Below are 26751 nucleotides of genomic sequence, written 5' to 3' on the forward strand. Positions count from 1 at the left end.
TTATCACAGAAATAAGATCTTAAAGAGTCTCAATTAATCTCTTTTAGCGTATGTTAATCATAATCATCATTATAATTAAAATACTTTTTAAAATTATTATAGTTTAAGCAAAATGACATATTACATTAATTTAAATCTCCATTAACCTTTATAATAATTCTAGAAATTATTAACCAATTTAAAGCAATCATATAATTACATTTTAAAGTTATTATTATTAGAGATCATTTCAAGGTAAACCCAATGAGATATCACATTTATCTAAATTTCTAATAATCATTGTAATCATTAAAAACAAGGGTTACATAGTAGCTATACCTGCCGCTCAACGTAAATATAACTCAATTAAACAAAAAAAATAACAAAGACAAAGATTTTATCACGAAAATAAAACAACTAATAAAATATTGTATTGTTCAATGTCATCACCAAAAATTAAGAAATGTGATTAACTAACATTGTTTATATATAAATTTATTAAAATATATTTTTAATATAATAATAAAAGATTTTAAATTGAAAATATGGGAAAAAAATATAACTCATGAAAATGGAAATAATAGAAAAAACAAAAAAAATCAAAAAGTTAAATTAAAATGAAATAAAATTAAAAAACAAAAAAATTAGTAACTAATAGAACTGGAAGATACTAAATAACCCATAATAAGACCTCAACCAATCAGTTTACAAATAAATAAATTTAAATAATAATAATAAAATAATTCCCAATGTTAAACTATGAATAACCATCATAATTTTTTGGTCAAAGCCAATCTAATACTTAACAGAAGGTATACTAAGTATATAATTTTTTAAAGTAATCATATATTTTTCTTTCGAAGTTGCTATTATTATTATTTGAAACATAGAAAATTTTAAGAATAAAATTTATCTTAAAGTTTATAAATTTTGGTGAATTTTACTAGTTTTTAATATGCAAATTGTAAAGTATTTAGTTATATATTTTTTAAAAATAATCAAATTTCCAATGATGTTAAATATGGTCTCTCTAAAATTCTAGAGATTTTTAAACTGAAAAAAATAAAATAAATAAAAATAAATAATAATAATATATATATATATATATATATATATATATATATATATATATATATATTATAAAATTTGAGCAAATCATTTCTATAAAAATGGAAATTTGTGAATATTTTTTTAAAACATGAAAAATTATCCCACTGCAAATATTAACCCCTAAATTTTTTCCTAATTTAAAATAATATAAATAAAATATAAATTTATATTTTTACTTAAAATAATAAGAATAAAATATAAAAAATTATTTATATTACTTTCTTGATGATTTCAAAAATTCTTTCAAATTAGAATATAACATCATATTTTTTAATTTATCTAAATCATATAATCTTTACTTTTCATATTATGATTTAATAATTGAAACACTTTATTGCTATGCAAACGAGTCAAGTTTAAACTCTATTTTATTTTTACTTCACATTCTCTAGAATAGTTGCAATGAAAAAGTGCCACTGTTTTATTAAAAGACATGTTTTATATATAGTTTCAATTTAACCATTTCTAAAATACGTGTAATGAAATAGAGTTATTACATTTTAAAAAGTATTTCATGAGATGAGTGATTGGAGACTTCCATAGTTAATCATATTATTAGAGATTTCTAGAGTAACACTGTGTAATATGTGTGATATGTCCAATGTTTCGTATGGTGACTCCTTCCATCATCAGGGACAAGTGCCTGTAGGCGGGTGCCCTTGGTCGTGGGCTTGCCTGCCCGGGGCACGCCCACGACTGGGACAATCGGTGACATAGTGGCCCTTGTTCTGCTAATGGGAAGTTTGGTAAGTCTGGCTCATGCGAATTTTTAATTTGTAAAAGGAATCTAAATTCCATTAATTAAATGTTAATTTTTTTCTATTGGAATTTGTTTTTTGTCTAGTATCTTACGTGAACATAACAAGCTAATTGACACATAAATACTAGTAAACCTATGATATTTAAGACCTGCACTCAGTAAAAGGGAAACTAACCTTTCAAATGGGATAATTTCTCGTTGAATGTGTTATCGATGACAATGTACTAGTAAACCTATGATATTTAAGACCCGCACTCAGTAAAAGAGAACCTTTCAAATGCGATAATCTCTCATTGAGTTGAATGTGTTATCGATGACAATGTCACTACTCTACAAATTTGCTCCATGTCTTTTAACAAAACCTCAAGAAGCCTTGATGTGATGTGAGGAATAGTGATAATGCAATTTATTATACAATGGTAATTACAAAATTGTTTTATTGCTTCTTGAATGTAGTATTAATTTTTTTTTTTATATAAAAACTTAATATATAAATCGTGTTATGGCGATATGGTAATTTATGTTGAATGTGGGATAGAAGATACAATAAAAATTAAAAAAAATTGATTGTTTAGTAAATTGTATATAGCTTAAGTAAAATATTAATTTAGGTAAAAGATTTAGTTTAAAATTTTAGTAGAAAATTTTCAATAAATTGTAAAAGAAAATTTTGGAGGGAAATACATCAAATGAAATTTTTGGAGGGAAAATTTGCGGCAAAACTTTGGAGGGAAATTTCCATTCTTTAAGTTATATATATATTTTTTTGCATGTAGTTCACGAGCACCCTGGTCAGTGAGTGATTGCTACTTCCACGGAAAAATTTGGGCGATTAATCTGGGTTAATCTCCCCTCGGCGTACTGCAAGACCTGACCCCAAGGGCTTCGAGTAGATTTGACCCTGTGACCTCTCGATGGCGAGGCACACTTTAGGTTATATATTATCATTAGGAGAGAATGCATTTGTATTATTCAACATCTTATGTTTGAAAGCCATGGATTCTTTTGATAATGAAGTTTCTCTTTATGAAGCATCAACATCTTCGTCGAGTAACAACTCTATTCATATTGATGAATATAACAAAGATTCTTTCACTATGAATAGAGAGTCAAATATTCCACTTAGTCTAAATCGTAAGGACTATGGGAGCAACAGTGATGAAGGTCATGATGAAGAATTTCAAATAAATAGAAATTCACGGTTTCCACTTAATCTTAATCTTATGGACTATGAGAGCAGTAATAATGAAGGGTAGGATGAAAAGTTTCAAATAAATAGAGAGTTATGATTTCCACTTAGTCCTAATCCTATGGACTATGAGAGGAGTAGTGATGAAGCCCAGGATGAAGAATTTACAATAAATCGAGAGTCACAATTTCTTCTTAGTCCTAATCCTATGGACTATGAGAGCAGTAGTGATGAAGGCCAAGATGAAGAATTTCCAATAAATCGAGAGTCACATTTTCCACTTAGTCCTAATCCTAAGGACTATGAGAGCAGCAGTGATGAAGGTCAGGATGAAGAATTTCCAATAAATCGAGAGTCACATTTTCCACTTAGTCCTAATCCTAAGGACTATGAGAGCAGTAATGATGAAGGGCAGGATGATGAATTTTTAGTAAATAGAGAGTCACATTTTCCACTTAGTCCTAATCCTAAGGACTATGAGAGTAGTACTGATGAAGGGCAGGATGAAGAATTTCCAATAAATAAAGAGTAACATTTTCCACTTAGTCTTATTCCTAAGCACTATGAAAGAAGTAATGAAAAAGGGAGCGATGAAGAATTTCTAGTAAATAAAGAGTCACATTTTCCACATAGTCCTAATCCTAAGGACTATGAGAGCAACATTGACAATACACATGATGAAGAATATCCAATAAAAAGAGAGTCAAATTTTCCATTTAGTCTTAATTCTAAGGACTATGAGGGTAGCATTGATGAAGGGCAAGATGAATAATATCCTCCAAGTAAGTATTTCAAAAGCACATATGATCATAGTGAGGATAATATTCCTCCTAATGATGAATATAGATGACGATGATTCAATGATGGAGACGTTGCCAGCAAATATTGTATCGAGGAGTAGGAGCAGTCCTTTTTGTATCAATCCAATATGTTCTAGTTATACAAGGGGTAGAGAAGAGTATCTCATGAGAAGAAGTTCTATTAGTGCTCTCATTTCTAGTGAATGGTGTCAAAAGGATTGCTTGAAACATATTGATTTCAAGTTTGCATTGGAGAAGAGGAAGATATATTTGTCAATGAATAAAAGCATGCAAAATTCATATTTAGTGGGCTGCATGAAATCTACATTTCTAGGTTATGATTATCATATTGGGTCTTTATTTATCTGTAGAAAGGCTTTCAAAATGTTTCATTCAATTCGTAATTTTCGTCTATCAAGAATCCAAGAAAATTTGGAAAATGATCCAACATTTTATTCAAAAGTATGTCATAAACGATAGTTTGGGCCATTATCAAATACTACAATGTCATGGATGAAAGACTTCTTTTCAAAGCATGGAGAGTGTATGCCAAATAGAGACACAATACATTCCAGATAATTTCCCAAGACGAGAAGTATACAACTTATACACAAAATATGTAGAAGGTGTTGTAGGAAATGGTTGATTTATTACATATCAATATTTTGTGAATATATGGAAGAAAGAATTCAACAATGTTCGTATTCCTAAGAATATGAGGATGGGGGTTTGTAGTATATGTGCTTATCTTAAATAAAAAAGGGATAAATGTCAAGGGGCAGAAAGAGGTAAGCATTCATATCATTATTTTTTTAAATTGTATAGTCATTAACTATGAAAATGTATTTATTAATGGCTTTCTTTTATGTTATGTGTAGATTCGATTGTCAAAGCGCTTCAAAATCATCGTGAACAACAAACAAGTGAAAGGAAAAAATGTACAAGAATCGAAAGAAGTGTTATGATAATCCAAATAAATATTTGGGTTTGATAATTGATGGTATGGAACAAAAGAAAACACTTCAACCACATTTTGTTCTCACACCCAAAAATTTACAGGAGGAAAATTTTATTTAGTTTCACTTGGTCGGTTGTATGGTATTCAATGGGAAAATGTTGCCAAGGGTATACTTCACAGATCCAAATATTCATAATGATGCAAATTTGAAAATAACCATAATTCATGATGTGCTTTCTCATTGGTCTAGTAATCTTCCTGAATTTTTGTATCTACAATTGGACAACACTTGTCGTGAAAATAAAAATCAAATTGTTTTTGGATATCTAAACATGATTGTTGAATTGAGAATTTTTCAGAAGGTAAAGGTTGGTTTCCTTCTTTTTGGGTACACTCATGACCATATTGATCAGATGTTTAGTTGTTTTTCAGTCACATTGAGGAGGAAGGATGTTGGGAGCTTGCCATCATTAATTGAATGTATTAAGAAATCATACATGCCAGAGCCTATTTTTCATGTGTTGGAAGAAACTATTGACATGCGAAGGTTTATTCTGGGATCGCATGGTGAGGAGAAATGCATTGAACAACTTAATGACATTAACTTCCAACATCAATTTCGTATCAAAAAAATTGACGGGAAAACACTAATATGGGGCAAGAAGTATTCAACAACTGTAGAATGGGCATTGTCATCAGGTTTGACATTTTTGAAGTTCATTCCAGATCATCCAATATTTGTGTCAAATATATTGTTATTACAATTAGCTATTGAATTTCATAATGCACGTAGACAAAAGAGAGATATAAATTATTCTGAATGCCTAGAAGAAATTAAAAAATGTATTAGATATACATATGAGTACTTTGATATTGCTGATTTATTTTGGTGGGAGTCTTTTTCCAATAATTAGAGTGATATCATTTCAAGAATAAAAAATGAAGATATAATTTTGAAAACTCCATTTATTTGGCCACAAAATGTGTCAAATGAACATGAGGAAAGAAAAATTGTTGAACAACAACAATCTCAAGGTACTATTAATTCTTCACAAATAGAGGAAAGAGAAATGTATATTGGTTCCAGAAGATTTTGTGCACAACGCGAATCCATGGAAGACCTTTACAGGGGTTTAGTACATGATATTAAGGAGGGTTGCATGATCACAGTGCTAGTAGATGGAGATGCCAATGGTTATCCATTATGGGTTGAAAATTTTATAAAGGTCATTACAGAAAATGAAGATATTGCAGGTGTTGAAGTACATTGGTATGCCACAAATACACACCCATTCAATGGTGTGTACAAGCTAGAGATGGTAGTTGATAAAAAAATTGGCGGAAAAATAAAAATAAAGGGTACAAATATAAATTGTTGCCGTGTAGACCTCTTAAAATTGGAGGATGTTGACATACTTGTTTATGACTTAAATTTAACAAAGAGAGGAACTCTTCACTTCAGGACGATATAGATTCTAAAGAGGTTGTTACCAAAAGAAATAATGTTGAGATGGGAGTCTTTTGAACCCAGTTGTAGATCTAGAAGAATTTTGAAACCTGAAATGGTGGACATGCATGTGGACTCAGATGGGACACTAGTTGATGAAATAGAAGAATATGGAACATATTCATCTGCATCCAGTCATTCATCTGAAGATGTGAATTCTGATGGTGTGCAAGAAGATATGAGTGATTTTGAATAATTGTCTAAGACATTTTATATAACTAATGTTTGCATGGTATCTCTAAATAAAAATTTTGATTTCCACATGATGTTACATGAAGTTATGAGTCATTTTTATGTTTGTTGGATTATATATTTTAATTATGATGAATTTATTTGTTTATAATATACACAATGCAACAATAACTTAGAGATGTAATTTATGTTTCATTCAATCTACAACTATTGATATTTTGATTAATTTAGTCATGTAATTTGTTCATAATATCATGGTTTAAATGTGAGTTTTTTAATTCTATGGTTGAAAAGTTTTGTTTTGTTTGTTTGTTTGTTTTTTTTAATGTTATGGTTGAAAACAATTAGAATTTTAGTGATCTTTAGTGTCATATTATTATATGTTTAATGACATGGCTGAAAACTGTTGGAATTTTAATGTGCTTCAGATCCTATTATTTTATATTTAACGCCATTACTAAAAAATGTTGAAATTATACATGGGAATGAAAATGTTATTCTACCAATAACATTAGTGTGTTTTTTTCATTTATTTTGCACAAAAAATTGGTTTTACTGCCATTTTTTAAATTGTTGGAAATTAACCCTAAAAAAATAAAACATCATTCTAGAAGACACACTTTTCATTTTTTGGATTGTTTTTCGTGTTTTTTTTGTGGGTTTTTTGCTAGATTTCTTGTTTTGAGTTTATAGTTCTCATTTCAAAGTTTACATTGTTTATAGTGTACTCCTATACACTCTACCCCTGTCTCATCCTATAGTAACACCACCAAATCCACTGGTTCTCTAGATTCCTGATAAGGTATATTGGGATTTTATGAGAGTTATAAAATCCTCCCACTTATTTACTAGAGGATATCCCTCTAGCCTAGGGGATTCTATGTGTCTTTCCCACCAATTTAGGGCAGGTCTCTCTAATTTCAAATGAGCAAATGAAATTTTTTGTTCCTCCTCTATATGATGAGCATTAAAATAAACCTCTAATTGCTTTAACCAATGATTTAATGTGAAAGCATATATCTCACCTTAATATGGCTTGATATACACCTTCACTTCCATCTTGAATAGAGTCTATGAATGGTTCATGGCACTCGAACACAACCACTCTTTTTTGGTTTCCTTGGACTCCTTTAGTTCTTCCTAATCCCTTTATTTTCCCTCATATTTGAACTCTAAGCTGGAACCCCCATCTTCTTTGGTGAGCTTGAGTTTACAAGTTATGGCTACCATTAGGAAGTTCACATTACAATATTGTGACTTGTGCTTCCAACTACACAAACCTCTCCTCTTTCACCTATCAAGGTTTATCATAAACAAATTCATCAACCATGGTTAGGGTTTTATGATTTTCTACTTAAACCAATCTAATATCCTACAGATTCCCATAAAATAACCAAATAAACATACTCCCATACCAATTTTTTCTATAATTTTCCATGGGTATTCCATTGTACAATTTGTCACAATAGATAATATTAAAATAAATTGAATTCTATACTATGAAAGGTTAATTCCTTTTTTATTCTAGATTCATTATTACTATTTTGTTGTTTATGCATGTAATATATAATATTCAAAAAATACAGAACAAGTTATTAAAATCAATCACAAACCACAATGACACCAATACATGCTTTGGGAATTATTATGAGAAAAAAATCAACTAGAAAGTGAGACTAGTCTACCCACTTTTGTTAGGAATGGATGATGCAAGTACAAAGGAGAAGGCACTCTCTATGGAGTTTCGTAAGACTTGTGGTTTTTGGGCTGCTATAAAACACAAACCCCTTGTGTTATGATCTCTCCCTATCCACACTGAACTAATTTTCTCTAAGATGGAACAAAATGCAAGAAAATAGAATCAAACTCCTTTTCCTCCTAGTGGCCTACTTGTATCACAACCTAATAGCCAACTAGGGGTTATATTTGACCTATTTAACACTCAATATGAGTTACAACTTGAACCTTCTAGATTTTTCTTCATATTATCTATGTGGCTATCCCCTTTTCCATGAGAAATGGTTGTTGATGTGGCATCCTCTCCAATTATGGTGCTCAATCACAATAGGTCATCTTCCAGGAGGCATAACTTTTGCATCTGAAATTTGATTGATGTGATTATCACATTGTTGGAAAGATATTCGAGTGTATAATAATGTCACAGGGTCTTTCACTAAAGAAGGAAATTTTACCCATAAAAAAAAGCATCATTAAGGCCTCAAACTAGTGCCATAAGGTTTTATACTCCAATTCTCCAAACTGGGTCTCGCTCATAGAGACACTCCTATAAGTCGTTCCTTCAAAATTTTCCACACTAGAAACATTGATATGGATGAAAAATTATGTAAGATCCAATATAAATCATATGTTCACAATATTTTGAACACGTCTCTTTTAATTTGATATTCTCTAGACAAGCTAGGGAAGAAGGGAGAGCCTCATAATGAGGTGGCCTCAACTTAAACAACAACTCTTCATCTCTTTTACCCATTTATATTTTGTTTAGGCAATATGGGAACTTTTTACATTCAATTAGACTTTAGCATTTTATGATTCATAGAGATTCCATAGATGACTTTGAGTTTGTAGGCACGAAGGGGGGTTGATCCTTTTTAGTGGATGGAATGGAAGTGAAGGGAAATGAATGGAGAGTGTCATCTATGAAGGGATTTGTAGTGATACCTTAGGAAAGAACCTAGTGGCACATCTACTCATGAGAGATGTACCACTTTACAAAGCACACTATGTGAAGTCATGGTATAAAGGACAAGACAATAACTTATGAAATATGACATGTTGACAAATCCCATTGAAGTAATCATCACCACAATGATGCAATTAGAACCATAAAATTGATAAAGGCATAAGAACGAAGTCTTCAAGAATAAACTGCTTGTTTTCCATTTGAACATGAAGAAGTGACATGATGCACCATTTTTATCCAGCATAAGTGTGAAGAAATGATGAGAGAAAAAGTCTACATGAGTGATAGTCACATGGAAGTACATAATGAGCTTAGTATATCAGTAGCATGAATCCATTGTGGTGTTCCTCTAGGTGGTTATCCATTGGGAGGTAACATTGTGCCTCTTATTCAAGGACATGTGTAGTATGCAAAGGGTTTGATAACTCCAAAATCTCACTTAGACTTGTAACCTACACATATCAAATTTACAATAAATCAATAATAAAATAACCCAAGGGTAATCCTAAGGGCCTTGGGAGACACTACTATACATAAAGTAAACATGAAATTGATCAAATTCATGAATCATTAACTCAGTCAAATGCAATAAAAGGAAACACACAGATGAAAAGCATAATGCATAAAATCATACCAATCATGAATTTAAAATCTAAATGTAATGCTCATAGAGCTTATTAATGTGCCATGGAAAGGGAAAGAGGTTACACGAAAAACCATTTACCACGTATGGTGAAATAATTCCACCAATGAAACGATTCGATGGGGTTTCTCGTGAACATAATGAAGGTCACAATGAAGAACAAGGATGCAAATGTATGTTCAAAGGTATAACATTGAACATGTATCATATGATTCCAAAGTGGTTCCAACTGAGGGATGCTCAAAAGATGACATATAACCTTTAGGAGAGTGAGGTATGTAATACCCCAACTTGAACTTGGGATTGTAAATAAATATGTAATATGAAACCTAGGCTAGTGAGCTGGTACACATTAATTAAGACGGTGAGTTGAAGATTACTTTTGGGGTCAATGTGTTTGTGTACATATGTGTTTATATGTTTTATTATTGGTGCTCCTGTGTAAATATGAGTTTATATGTTTTGGGACCAAAGAACCTAGTTTTGTAAATATGAAATTAAATGTAAATTAATAAAATATATTATTGCTACAGATTGAGTTAGAATAAAATAGTATGGGGGTAAGACTCCACAAGTGCTAAAAAGGGGGCTTTGTATTGCTTAATAATTATTGAAAGTCACATGTTTTTAACTTAAGTCCATAAAGTGACGTTAAAAAGTGTCATGCATCAAGAGAGTGACATGCACATAAAAGTGAGGGTGTTGGTGTTATGAAACACACATTCTATAACATTTTACTAGGGGAAAGGAACTTAACACCTTGGATGGGAAATGAGGAATGACCCTATGATAGGTAGGACAAATTCCCCAATGTGAGGTTAGGGAGATACCTAGACACCCATGAGCCTGTAGGAACTCCTGGGAACCACAAGGCTATGGAAAACCCTTGGTCGACTGAGTTGAACACCATGGAGGTAGTGGCTTAGCTAGAGGGACTATGAGTGGAGAAAAAGGGGTGCACTACCTACTTGGGTGGTGGGGCTATGTAACAACCTTTTTTGTCACCCCTCATGTAAATATTATTATATGAATTGTTCATGTAAATTATAAATGATTACTGGACTAAGAGGAGGAAACAGGTTCAAAGTTTGTGGAGGAGAAGTTGCATGGGAAATTCTTGGGGAAATAGACAAGCTCAGAATTTCACATGTAATTTCCACCTATATCCGTATTGAAGTAAAATCAAGTTGTTCAAACATTAAAAATGGCACATAGGTGCTAGTGTAAAAGGACGAGCTAGTCCTACCCTCATGGGACAAGTTGGATCTGGTCAATGCACATTAGAAAGTCAGAAAAGAAAATAAGGCATTCAAGGGAGAATGCACAGACAAAAATAAATGTGGGGATATAATGTAGTATCATAGCAAGAGATAACACAGAAGAAAGAACAACATACATGAAAGTGAAAGAGAAGACAGAATGTGGAATTTGGTAGTGGAAATGAATCTGTCAAGATGAAATAACCTTTTATATCCTGTGTTTTATTTTTGGGATAGTGTTCCCTATGTTTTTATAAGGCCAGTATGTGTGCCTACGAATCGGTTGGCCATTGAGATTTCAGTGGAGTTGAATCATTCAACGCTATCCTTGGAACTGATAGCCACTAAATTTTTTCCTTACGACTGATAAACAACTTATGTGCTTGTTCCATAAGATGATAAACCACTCAGGTACTAGATGAAAGGAATCGATAAACCACTAAGTGCTTGCCTTAGGGATGATAGATAAATTATGTGCTCATTCCGTTAGCGATAAACCACTTGATAGTTTGAGACACCCATGTGCTAACTGAAAGGAATCAATAAACGACTAAGTGCCTGCATTTGGTTGATAAACCACTTATGTTCTCGTTTAGTAAGTCGATAAATCACCTAGATAGTGTGATCTGGATTCCTAGAGTGCTAGCTTATATAAGTAGTTGATAAATCATCTACGTAGTGTATTCATCCTCCTAGAACAAAATGCATATCATTGAGCCTCAGGTGAATCCGTGCGATTGATTTTTGCTGGGGTAGAAGTCAGTGTGGTGCTTGTTTTTGGAGGCAAATAATAAACCGCTAGACAATGGACTCCTCTTCTTGATTATTTATTTGACCGGTATCAGTTTGAATACTCTAAGAAATTTACTCCTAAGACTCTAAATTTTCCTCGAGGGTGGTTAGTTGCTAGAAATATTGTAGTGTAGTTGACCTATGATTGGGTAGAAATTTCAAGTCCCTCTCTCAATTTTCAATCATCTAAGCTGAATAGATAAGTGCTTACTTGTATCATTGTGTATACCTGTGCAATAAGAATGAAATATTTTGTTAGTATATGATAAGGGTGTATCGACACTATTCATGAAGGACTATGTTTTCATGTGTGTTTGAAATGAGATGGTCGCATGATTAATATTATGGCGTGAGGGACTTGTAGATCATTGTAGGTGTTAATATATTTATTTATCTATGGAACTATTTACATAGTTATGTATGATTTCTTAAAATGTTCTGTTGACTATCACTTTAGATGATTTTCATTGTTTGATATGCATTATATATCATGGATCCTTTGTTGCTTGAAGGCTTGATTGATGAGTCCATTTCATGTAACTTAATGTGTATATGGATTTGAATGATTTTTGTTGGGACATGGGTTTCATCCCTATAAGAGTTTTGATTTCCGAGAAACACTTAACCATGAGAAAATTTTAGCCAAGTCATTGGACTTCAATCCTGAGTGTCATAGTGGAATAAGTTCGAAATCGGGACATGTAAGCCTTGTTGATACTATAAAGAAAATTCAAAGAATTACAAGGAGTCAAATGATTATTTAACCCTCAATGATTACTGCTAATCCATTGGTTAATTGGCTTCTTAATGACCTTATTTAAGCACTAATTTGTGCCATGTAGGTTGTGCCCATTGCTAGATGAGCCCTCTAAGGGAACATGTGCTATTGACAGAAAGCGTGGAGTTAACAAAGAGCATGAGACGGGAATATTCCCCATTACCAGATGATGTGAAATTTCACATCGCTCCGTGTCATATTTGGCTATAAGACATTATTATGTCTTGGCATTGGGGCATGGTGTTGGGATGGGAAAATATCTGTCTCACGAGATGGAGAAATAATTTGGTTCATAACGGAGAGACCTTGCCTTGACCCAAAATTGTTATAACTTGGAATTGTCAATTTGCATGGAGGACTGGGACTTGGTGGGTCCCTCGACATAAACTGAGGTGGAAGATGCCATGTAGACTGAGTATGGCTACATGGATGCCATGTAGAATTTCATATGACATGGATCAGTGACATGGAAAGATTGTTTACATGTCACATTGTCAATGCGACACGTGGTAGGCAAAAATAGCTCTTTTGAATGGCCAAAGGGAATGTTTTTGGATGAAACATGGCACCTTCAAAGGATGATACCATGTACAGTGACATCACCATGATGTAAGAAAGGTATGACCCTTGGGTTTGGGAGCAGACTAATAGATTTCATGATGCTAAATTTGGCATCCATAGACAGAGAAATCTCCATCACACTTTTTCTCTAGCACCAAGTTCATTGTGGTGCGTCTTAATTATTGGTGCAGTCTAATAGAGAGAACTAGATAGGGAATTGTTTGTCGGATAATGTAAAACAACTAATGTATTATGGATCCCAACCGTTTGTTAATTGTTAGGAGGGTAGGGGGAATTGTAATTGATACATGTTGCTCATCTAACGAGGTGGCCATGTGGAGAAAATAGAGAAGTTGGAACTTACAATAGTGTTAGTTGCATATGTGACAAATAACATAACCCCCTTATTTACTATCAAATGGACTGGAGGGGGGTTGCAATGAATATAGTTTGCCAATCAAATCCAAACAGTCATGCTGTGGCCTTGAGTTGTAAGGTGTTTAATGATTTTCCATGCAGGTGCCACATGGCACTGTTTAATTGGTGGATCTTTAAAGGAGCACCAATCTAGAACTAGAAGTCAGATTGAGATGAAATTTATATATCAAAAATCTCTTGACGAGCTAGAGACATTGGTATTATAGAAAGTTAATTGTGCTAACTTTGGGAAAGAATAAATTTTGTAACCCCATTTCCATCATGAGACTATGGAAGTTGGGTTAGTTAAAAGTAACACCTCCCATTCATCCTGGATTAATCCAAGGGGGTGAGAGGGAGCGTTACAAGCTAATGAGGGATGTGAGCCTATTGGTTAGAGGTTGTTGGGTTTGGTACCTTGACCAGGGTATGTATGGTACTGGCATGTACTTGTCTTGGGTAAAATGTTTTCCCTATGGATTCGAATCCGTACTCAAGGGTGAGTCGATGTTGAGATACAATGAGAGATATGGCATATATCTAGGAGGAATGCCTATGGTTTGTAGCCATTCAGTAACTTTTACCATATAAATGTTATTTTTAATATTCATTTGAATTCTGTTATAATTAAAATTGTGTATTTTTGTCTATTTCATATGCATAGAAAATTAATGATGTAATTATATGATATAATTCCTGTGCATGAGATCATTGCATTGTAAAACACATTTTAGTTAATGATATTGTATGCATGGGAAATAAAATAAAAAGAAAAAATTCATAAATTTGGGTTACAAGGGTAACATCAGTATGAATATGCACCAATATGTGGCTTAGGGGGTTGCTACAGATGGTATTAGTGCCAAATATTACAACACTTGGGCCATATGGGTCAAACATCATTTTAAAGGAAAATTAGAGATTGTTGGGAAAATTCTTGATAAAATTCACATGGAATGAAAATATAAAAATTCCCAAATTCGAGATGAAAACCATTGGAATGGTAGATATATAGCTTAATTTTATTATTACATACTCAAAATTTGCAAAGTGATGGGTAATTTTAGTGGCGAAACTACTAATTTTGTGTGTATGGAAATTATGGGAAAAAGTTCAAAATTTCCATATTGTGTCATCAACAGTGAGGTGGCAATGCCATGTGGTAGCACCAGTTGGTGGTTAAGTTGGCATGTGGAGGGGGTCAAGTGGAAAAAAAGTGGTGTGGTTGGACACCATTGGAAGTTGATGGGTTGTTAAATCCCCTTGCACCTTAGAATTCAAGATTAATACGAGTCATTTATCTAATTGGATGTCAGTCTTTATATCCATCAAGGGTGGAACTTCATGTTATCCTTTGCACATTTTGGAACTCGATGTGTGATATGGATCATTTATGGGAAATGATTATAGCAGTCAAATCCATTAGGAGTGTGACGACATTTAGGAAAATTCTTGCCTACAACAAGGGATTGTGACTCGGCCAAAGTCCCAATTAGACCTTTATCTGTTTAGTGTCGCGAGATCCACCAGTATGTGTGCTTGATTGCCACTAAGGGAGATATTCTCCTTGAAAGGACATTTTCGTTGAAGTTCAACTAAATCCTATATGCCATTTTGATGTAATATGTAATGAATGACCTAATATATCTAAGGAATGAGAGTCAATTATAAAAAACCATATGAATACTAAATAATAGGTAATTAACTTACTAATACGTAAATAATCTGAAACTTAAATAAATTGTTAAAACAAATATCTATTTCAATTATAAAATTGAAATAAGTACTCTAAAATTCATGATAAGAAACCATCCATTGAGTTCATATCCTGTATAAAATAAAGACATGAATGCACATATTAATATATTACAGACACATTTCATTGTACAAGATAGACATAAAGAGAATCTTCTATGTCCTCCAGAGATGATCAAAATGATTGATAGGGAATATTAGTATCAAATCCATTAGAACGATAGATGTTCTAGTAATGAATTCCATTTTGAAGTATGGATATTAGGCAAAAGAATGAATAATTTAAGCATTGACATATAATTTAAAATTTAAATAAATCATTATGCACAAATACTCATTTCAATTATAAAATTAAAACAAGTATGTTAACATTCGCATGATGAAATAATTCATTAATCTCAATTCTCACATTCAATGAAAACCATTGATGCATATAATAATACAATACACACAAGTATCCATTGCAACTAAATGAGATTAGTAAAACTATTCCTTCAAATCTTCAAAATGATCAAAATTCAATTGATAGAAGAATCCTTTGTTTTGGTGAAAACCTAACTAATTGACCAATGACCCCCTCCTCTCTTTAAGGAGAGTCGTATATATAGACCAAGTCTTCATCAAAAATCATATTCAAATGTTTACAACTATTTTTCTTAAAATAATATAGAAAATAAAATAGAATAAAATATGCTGAGACAGATGGGATTTTGATTCCCAAAGAGAATTGTTGTTGAACTTGCTATTGAAACTGCCTCTATTAGTTATACATTGTGCATGGAAATTGGTCAGTCCAAACCCTTGAGTTACCTATTTCATTCCCTTGGTCTCTGAGAAAATCTATCAATTTGCTGAAGATTTCATGTCTCTAAGTTTGATGTATAAGATTAATATTGTTTGGGCTAATGTGGCATTGCCCAATCTTTTCAATACATGTTTTTTCTTAATTCTATATTTTGGAGAAAATTTAAAGATAAAGTTCAAATTTTTAAAGGGAGTTTGGAAATAATTTTGAATGTCTATAATAGACCATTCAAAAACATCTTCAATCTACTCCCTATCTTTTTCCCAATGCTCCTCCACACCTTGTAGACAAATGACTATCGGTAGTGATCTTTCAATGTTTTGCAGTATGACATGTTGTAATCTTCCAAAATGTCTAATGCATGATTCCAAATTTTACCACACCAACCTATTGCTTATTTAAGCCATTCCTTTATATTTGACACATTGTATTATCTTTGATTCAAAGAAATATCCATAATTCTCTTATCAGTTTGGAGAATTTACTTATATTGGCAGATTTCTCTTTCATTTCCCATAGGCATATTTTATCAAAAAATTTAGAAATTTCCTCATTTTCCTTCACTAAGGCTTTAATCTTGTCTGCTATTTGAAGAATTTCAATATGAAGACCAAACATCTTAAAAGATATATGATAATTTTTTTTAAACTTATTTATGTTGAGCATTGACAATAATAACATGAGTTTTGAAAACAATTAGGTTTGTAGTTTCCTCATTCAACATCTCCATTCAATTTAGATGTGTCTATTGCAATTCTTCTTTTGTTTGTGAAATTTTCTATGAGCCTCTACTAATTATTTTTGGAAATAGGCTTCTCTTTGATGTTTCTCATCATTTTATGTTATTGTAATCCTAAAATTTTCTTGTAATTCTTAGGTGTGTTGTTGCAACTCTAACATCTGATTATTCTTTAGGTTTTATATTCCTTGTTCTAGAGCACCAACCTTGTTTTTGTACTGATCTAATTTCTTGGAGAGTTCATCCACAGACCACTTGTTTATTGTAGGAAAATCCCTAAGGAAGATGTTGTTTCCTTTACTACTTTTGTTGGCTCACCACTTAGATACCAAATTGTTGATATTACCTCCTGTAATGATATATCCTCTTTCCTTTTCTTGGACCTTTTAAACACAAATTTAAATTGAGAATTTAAATAATAATTCTCCAACAAGATTGTTGATTTTGTGACTAGTGTCATTTGATAAACATCAAAAAATAGAGAGGCAAATCTCTTTGAATTAACTGCAAAAGTAGTTATAATACTTGGGGGAGAGAAAACTTGTGTTATCTCAGATGAATTAATTGGGATTGTGATATTTGGATCATTTGGATTTAGGCCAACACTTTGAAATTTAGGCATTTTTTCATCTATGCACTCTATAACTTTCATCTGTTTAATAGTGGGTGTTGATTCTACTGGTTGTTGTTGCTCTATCTGCCTTGTTTCTGCTGCATTTTCTTTTTGAACCTCAAATACATGTCTTTGAATTGATCTCATGTTTTTCTAATTTTGTTACTCAACCTACTTTTAATGTTTTGGAATTATATCATTTCGAATGTCTTGAGACTTATCCTTTGAAATTCCTTCCTCATCAGTTTGTTTCACAACAACATCACCTATAGATTCATCTTGAAGAATTAATGGAGTAACAATCTCTCTAGCTTGAAGCTCAGTAAAAGAGATATCTGATAGCATGGCTCTTTCTTGAAGAAAGGACATGTATAAATTTTCTATATAATATTGAAAGTTCATTCTGACCACTAGATCATTTAAATTAAATGCTCTCAGAATAACATCATCAAAAGTAAATGCATCTCTGAGCAATGAACAAAAGGAGGAAATTGATGATCATAACCCTTTGAATACATGGCTGACTTGAGGTGTGCACTCACTATCTTACTACGGTCATATTTAAAAAAATGAAGTGAGTGAAATCAAACTTATTTAATATCTTTTTCTTCATCCATTGCATGGCCTTTGTCAAGGATGGAATAAATACCCACTTTAATAGGAAAAACCAGCCAAAGTTTTTTGGAAATTTTTATAACTCTTTGGTTATCCCACACATGGTCACCTAATTAGGTACTTGTCATAGAGCTAATATATAAAGAATAAAGGTGGAAAGTAGTTTGGGATCAATTTCACAACCAAATATCATGAAATATGAGAATATTTCCTCTAAAACTAGTGTCTAATACCTCGCAGAGCATTAGAAAGGTCACTGATTATTCTAAGAGGGGGTTTATCATGCAAAAATTAATATCACATATGTTATTTTCATATCAACACATAAAGAGAATATAACAGTACATGGGAATAAGTTATTCCTTTTCCGACAAAACCCATTTCAGAGTAGGGAATGGTGAGATAGCTATAACAATGTCAAGCAGATAGGAAGACATGCAGAAGAGTGAACCAAAACCTAGTGGAGAATATAATCTTGTTCTAATTGCATTTGTTGGATTATGGGACAAGATATATTCCCATTTGAATAACTTGGCCTTTTATGCAATTTCATGAAACAAAGGAACTCGTTCTTCTTTGAAGTGGTTCGGGTTAGGATGTCCATATGATCTAGAAAGCATGACTATCACCAATGAGTGTGGAGATTTGAACTTCCCAATGAGGATAACACATATTAATTTTATTTTAAAACCTCGGGCGTCAACAATCCACTTCTTACTACATTGGGTTGGTTCCATTTTATGTTTAACCAACACTTTACTTTCGAAATTAGCTATATAATCAACATTGAGACAAACTTTAGGGATATCTGATTTTTGTATTTTTTGAAAAGTTTCAGGCCTCCAAGAACCAATTACTTTACCAACATCATTAAAAATGGTGCAAGTTTCAATATTAGCGTGATAAATGATCCAATGTACCATGTCATAATAGGGGAGCATATATGACCTTTGTTGCAATTTTTTGAAGTTTGGTATGCTTGACATTGATATAGTTGTCGATGTCAGAGACATGATCTTCTTTCAAAATATCCTCTTTAGCCAAGCTTTCTATTATTTTCTCGAAAAAATAAAAAAATTTCTCCCAAGGCATGACACTTGGTAGCCCTGCCTTGTAAGTAGTGTAATTATAGAATGCCACATTCAGGTTCTTGTTTTTTACACTTGTCTCTTCTAGTATGGGTTTTTATTTCAATTCCTTCACATAGGGCTTAATCCTCTTCGCTTGGCCCTTATTTCCCATTTTCATGAAAAATCAATTAAGAAACCATTAGAGCCATGAATATTGGTATATTTAAGAAATTTGTAATCTAATGCCCTAAAATAACCAAAGATGATTGCAGGAAAATTCCTCTGTGACTGGAAAAGATGTACAAGGGTGGCATAATAAAAGTATGAGTAAAATGCTTGAATGAATGTTGAGGGTGTTATTTCAGCCTTGCGAGGAAATCGATAAGTTTCAAGTTAATGATAGTAATTTTCCTCATAACTCTTCACATAACACCAATCTGTAAAGTCATTTCAACATTAATGCATGTCTAATCAATATTTTATGAATAAATTCGTCAATCTGGGCATCCATGATTCGAATTTGGGTTGTTTAAACATGTTTAACAATTATTACTGTGTTAAGTTAACATTGCTTATGCAGGTACCAATGAATGCAAGAGGCACCAAACATATCGACAACCCAGATATTGGATTTTTATTTTAACATCACAACTAATTAATTAATGATTAATCCAATCCTTAATTAGAGCAGGGTTAATCCATATTCGAGCATCCAACATCCAATATAGTCAAAACATTTATGTTGGAGCACAAGGTTGGATGGAAAGATTTTATAAACATTTGTTAATTAAGGTTTAAACTCATTTTATATTGATTATCGTGATTAGCATCATTCAACCATCTAGGGGGGTGGAGTATGTAAGGCGTGCTATACAAGGTGGAAACCAAGATAAGCAAATGTATAGGCGGAAATCAAATTATAATCAAATATAATGCAATACCAATGGCGAGTATGGTTTGTGTAACAATAAAATAAAGGTGATCCACCTATCCAGTAATCTGCGGAGTTCATTGCTACAAATGTTATCCCATGACACAACAGATAGATAAATGGGAAAATATCATTTGAATAGCCTCTCCTAAATAATCTAGACATGGAAAAAATAACCAAATCTTAATAAGACCTAATTAAAACATGAAGATAATTCATTAAAGATCATGGCCAAACAATTAATAAGCATTCCAAAATAAGAAAATTTGGTAGTGTCCCCATTTATTTAAAATGAATGGGGCTTGTTGTATATACCACAATAGGGTGCAATGTCATGTTATTCTCTATGCATGTTGGAATGAGATGTGAAATCTAGACCATTTATGGGAAATGATCGTGACCATTAGATCCGTCAAGGGTGAAACTTCATGTTATCCTCTGTGCATGTTGGGACCTGTTTTGCTATCTGAATCATTAATGTGAACTGATCATGACTATCAGATCTATCAGGGGTGCAACTCCTGTTTTTCCTCTATGCATGTTGATAATTGATATGGATCTAGGTTGTTGGATCAAGGTAATCTCTGCTATTGGATCCATCAAGAGAAAAAATCAACATAAACTATAATATATGTTATAACTCAATATGGGATGTGGTCCATTAATCTATTCTAATATCAATCATCAGATCCACGAGTATGCAAGTCACACACTATGGAAGAAAAGTGGAGAATTGACCTTGTGAGTAGTCATAGCCAATAAAGGAATGCCACATAGAAGGGTGGAAAATGAAGTGGTACCCTTCCATCTATATAGAGTTTATCAAAGGTTCCATGTGAATAGTGGGGCCTAGGTGGGGACCTAAATGCAAAAAGGGTGGTTGCATGGGTGCCAAGTGTCTAAGGAGATGCATACAAATTTAATTCCTATCCAATAAGAATTGAAGACTATACATACATAGGTATATACTTTCCAATGGAGGGAGAGAACATAGAGAATGTTTGCACAACCAAAACCATTAATAGAGAAGAGTTGCAAGTAATTTTGATTGATCCAAGGTACTAAAATGACAAAAAAATAAGTAAATTTTCAAAAACAAATGTTGATTTTTCAAGTAATTCACTTGAAAAGCATTTTTGAGGCCCTATACAACATTTTTAGACAACGAAAAACAATAAAAAATACCTATACATTACTATAAGTAGTATGTATAACTTAAATAAAATAGGTTAGAGAGATCTTTATAACGACACATTACAACTACAAAACAAAGCTAGTGTGAAGAAGTTATAATTGAAATAGTGTAAGGGAAAAATAAGGTATGCAACCACTTCCAGGAGGTGTAACTTTGCAACCAAAGATTAGATTGGGGTGCCAAAGTAGTAAAAAAAATATCTTGGAAAATGAAAAATAACCATGGAGATCGATTTGAAATTTAGGTACATCAATGTTCAATAAATTAATAAAATTTTGTTGTAGCAGAACAAGGGGAACTAGGTAAAATTGACCAAAACTTTCACAAGCCATAACTTTTAGTCTAGGACTTGGACATGGGAAAACAAATAGTCAATAGAAAATTATTGAAGAGGAGAGTAAATATGTCAACCTATATTTTGGTTTTTGATAGGAAAATTATTTGAAATTTAAAAGAAGGTTGGTGGTGGCCTATAGGAATAAACTAACATGAGGACCATAAGTATGGAAAATGCTTAGGAGTCCTACAACCATGAAGAAGAGGTTAGATATGTGGATATTAGTATGGGTAATTCTAAAATAGAGTCAAATGGGCATGGAAAGGATAGGCCAGAGTATAGAGACTTGAAAGAGACCATGAGGATCTCAAAATGGAGGTGCTCAGTGTAGTGCCCCACTCTGGTTCACTAACCCAGATATTACATTATTCTTGATATAGCCTTAGGGATCATATATTATTCTTTGAGGACCTCAGGTGGAGGATCCAATTATTTGAATTTTACTATTAGTGGATGTGATAATAAATGTGATATGCTAGTTTGATGTTATGATGACAATGGTTGTGATGGACCTATTTGATGACTGTGTCTGATAATGTGATGGATTCATTATGTTGTATTGCTTACAATTAGTGATTATGTCATGAAGATGATTTAACATACACAATTACCTTGATTACTAACACTATAAACACATATTTTTGATCCTTATTGAGTGTGGTAGGAGACCACCTGGATGCACTTTCATGTGATGATTTGATGGCATTGGGTTTGATTGAATTGCATTCTATTTTTTCAAAAGTTTAAAGTTCAAATTAATATTATACTATGATTACTAATGGCATGTTAGTTATTACAGGTACAACTCAGTTGCTTGGAAAAATGGCTCAGACATGGGTCATGGATTTTTATAGATAGATGGAACTTCATGGGAGGGGTGGGACAATGTCCTTGATTTCACCCGCTAGCACTCCTGTTGTGACTTAGCCTGGAAGGTGTTGTGGATACCTTCACCTTGAAGATCAAAATGTCATGAGGGCAGACCTCTTATTGGTTTTCTCATGAGGATTGAATTGGAGGTGTGCATCAAGGAAGATTCCTTGATCCCAACACCATTAGTCTCACTATAGAGGGCAACATAGGAGATAACAATGGTTTTCATTGTCACACTTATTTTTCACCTCGTAGTCACAAAATATATGAAGGGAAAGCGATGTGACATCCTTGTAACTTCAAAGAGAAGTTCTTGAAGGGCATGGCGACTTAGCACCCTTCGCATAAAGAAGAAAAAATTGAAAGATAATTAAGATTCAATAATCATAAAATGATGAGCACTAACTCACATCATGTAGTAAGAGAGGTGTTAGAATCAAATTAACTAAATCAAGAGTAAACCTTGGGATAAAGGGAGAATAGGAAGAACTATAAAAAACTGGGCCAATTGAGTAACTCTACCCTTCTCACGTTTGGAAAATATTAGGTAGATGATGCGTATTAAAATAAATTCAAAGTATATAAATGTTCTAACAGAAAAAGGGGAAGGGAACATAGAGTTAATTAGAAACATTGATCCAAGGATAATTTAATGCAATAAGAAAAGAGGGTGGTGTATGAAATTAAATAATAATAATTTAAAATTAGAGAAATCTAGTTTCATGAGAGAACCTCTACGTGGAAAGAGCACAACACAAAGATATCCATCCAAGAGTTCAACTTGAGATAAACTAGGGTGTAGTCGGGGAACTAAATATGAGACCTGCTAGTTGGAATCAGTGATGAACACAAAATAAGGTGTATAAAAGGGGGATCAAGAGACAAATAAGAGAAGAAATAGAAAGTCATGTTGGGGTGAGGGAAATTATACTTTTTAATAAAAAATTAAGTCTATAATTTAGGAGAGACTTGGTGAGAGGTTGACACATGCATGGATGAATAATCAAATTTTTAGATTAATAAAAACAATTAATTTTGCATGAAGTGAAAAATGTCACCTACGAAGCCTCTTATAAACGGAAGAGCAAGCCATGTGAGAGGGGTCACTTTTTTCCCTATTGTTGGATAACTTGTATAATTTTATTGTGATAGTGACTGAGTCTATATTGGGTTTGGTGAAGTGGAGACCATTGGAGAGGGAACTTTTGAGCCAGTAGTGCTCTCCTCCACTTGCTAGTGTTCTTCCTCTACTTTACAGCCCCGTTGTAGCTTGTGGGTCCATGGGGAAGAAGAGTGCCCAATGAGTAGGTTGAGAGATCAACCAGTGAGTCAATGATGTTTATATAGCACATAACATTCTCCACACATGTATGTTTACAACATCAAGGGAGAAAAATAATCAATGAACCTAAGAATGAGACTCCATCCCCTTTGGTGCATGGCATCTTGTTAATCAAGGTTGTCATTGATGTCAATATGGCATTATTAGGATGCCAAATATTCTTGTGATGTGTTATGTTGCCCTAACCCGAGGGAAATACTGGCTCTAAATAATGTTCTAACCCTAGTTGAAGCAAACACTAATCCTAATCATATCCAATATATTATTGTAATCAACCCTAGGAAAATTAATAAAAATGAAGAAATCCTAGATAACAAGCCCTAGTTTCATGATGCCTCAACCTTGCTAAATGAATTTCTAAATAAATTAATCCCATAGTCCTACCCTAAGCCCTATCGTAACCATATCATATTTCATAAATTCCTTAAAATCCTAATATAAAATCTTAATCACCTCAAAACTACTTAAAACACCCCACCTACCTCTTATCATGTCATATTATTCATTCATATCATGTAGCCTCTCCATGTAAAACATAATACACACTATCAAATATTATTAAAACAAACATAATCCTTGGCAATGAATATGTTTTGAAACAATATCAAAAATTCCTTATTAACAAATGGCTTTGTTCAATGGCAGACAAACATGGTTCCCTATGACAATACATGGTAGACATAATGTATAATGCAACAACATGGTGTTAGACATCACTCACATGACAGATGGGATACAACACTCACATGGTAGACAAAGCCTTTTTGCATGGTTTTTTATATGGTCCATCTTTCACACGGAAAACAGACGTAATGTGTACATCACATGGCAGACCATATAAAATTTGATTCTATACACATGATGTGCTAAACATTATAACCTTAGTGTTATAATTGATTATATTACTATCATGGAAATCCCTTTGAAAAGAAGTTAAGGTTGTCCGCCATATACAATAAATTTATATGCCATATATGAATTAAAGCTATCTGCCATATACAAATTAAAGTTACCTGCTAAAAATTGATTAATATAAGGTTGGTTGCACAAAAACGAGATTTAAGTCAGCTTCTTCACCTAATACACACGTCTCTTCATTTTAAGTCAAAACATGCATAAATACAAGCTTAATCTCATCGTTTTAGCCATCCGCTTGGTGAAGAAAACAAAAAATTATACGAACTGTTCACAACTCGTGAACAAAAGAAGGAAGAGACATACATTTTCTATAAAGGTTTCTTGGTGATAATTTAGCTCAGATTTTAAACAACCCAGACCTGAGTAACCCATTGTGGCTCGAAATTGGAGCAGTCTTTGTGTGGCTCAGACTTGGTGCATTCCTTCTTCTTTTGAGGAAGCTATAAGACTCACCTACAGGCAGTATACCATACTCACCTACATGTAGCATACCTCGTATATTTCCAGACAACAAGCACATAAATTACTGATCATAATCTAGATTAGGGGAAATTTTTTTCTCAAAAATCAAGGTGATCGGAATCACTCAAAAGCTGAATGACCGTGCCTATCTTGGTGATATGATCCCAATGCAACTTGTTTCACTCAAAACAGAGTTCGTATGAGAAAAATAGAGCTTGTTGTTCATTTTGTCAAATAGGTAAAATTTTGTGACTGGGATGTTGACTAGGCATCCGTACAGCTCAGTCAGCAAAAATAATATTCCATGGAATATTCCTAGAATATTCCCACATGTGGCTCAATTGGATTTTGATACTTGTCAACGTGTTATTGGTGAAGGCATTGAGGTGGACCAATGAGAGGTTGACATGTGGCAAGCCTGAAGGCTGCCACGTCCCCTCTCAAAGGTCATTTAAAAGTTTATTGGATGCCGGTGGAGTTGAATCCATGACCTCGCCCACACAAGTGCCATGCCTTACCATTATGCTGCACCATAAGTCTTAACCACTAAGGGCTTGAAGTTACATTTAAAGGTTAATGCACCGAAGTTTGGGAGGTAACATTATCCTTAACCCTCTGCATGTGACCAACATTACTTAATGCTAGCATTTTATGCTAACTGCACCAAATTAATTTGCTAATTGGGATTAACATTAATTAACCTGTAATTAACTCCTAATTAATTTTGGATTAGTTTGGCGGTATTTTTAGCAAGTTCGCTAAATCCAAATTTGCTCCAAATTTGGCGGAGTTAACTAGAGTTTCTCCAAATTTGGTGGAGTTTTCCTAGGAAAAATTGAAGAGGCCATAACTTCTTCACATTTCGAACAATTTTGGCTCAGAAAGAGTCATTCCTAGATGATTTGGATGCTTTGAATACAATGGAACAGCTTGCAAAGGCAGAAAGGCACTTTTGTATGTGATTTTGCTACGTTGAAGTTTAAGGAAGCTTAGGGCCACCAGGAGAGGAGGTCAAGCCTAGATCAACTAAAGTCCAATTGTAGAACTTGGAAAGTCATTTTTGGGTTTTTGGGTCTTCTAAAACATCTCTCCATGCTTGCTTACCACATCAAACAAATCAGATTTTAACTTATTATCACAACCTTCAAAAGATTCATAATAAATATCATTCTTTTTCTTGATCCTGAGAAGCACAAAATTTTTACATGCATTTACTAGTCTCTTCATCTGCCCTGCATTAACCAAAGAAATGTTTAACTTTTTGCGATGGGATCTCACAATATACTCCACTCCATCCTTGAGAAATAGATACTTGTTCTGATGTCGATAAAATACCGCTTCCCTATCATACAAATATGCGCTTCCCAAAATGATTCCTGAGATGTCAAGTGCAACTACATCTAACTCAACTTCATCAATGAATTTTTTAGTAATGGCAAACTTGAAT

Source organism: Pinus tabuliformis, chromosome 2_2 (assembly GCF_031772625.1).
Source record: "Pinus tabuliformis cultivar Carrire ecotype Pingquan chromosome 2_2, CPIR1, whole genome shotgun sequence".
NCBI classification, from domain to species: domain Eukaryota; kingdom Viridiplantae; phylum Streptophyta; class Pinopsida; order Pinales; family Pinaceae; genus Pinus; species Pinus tabuliformis.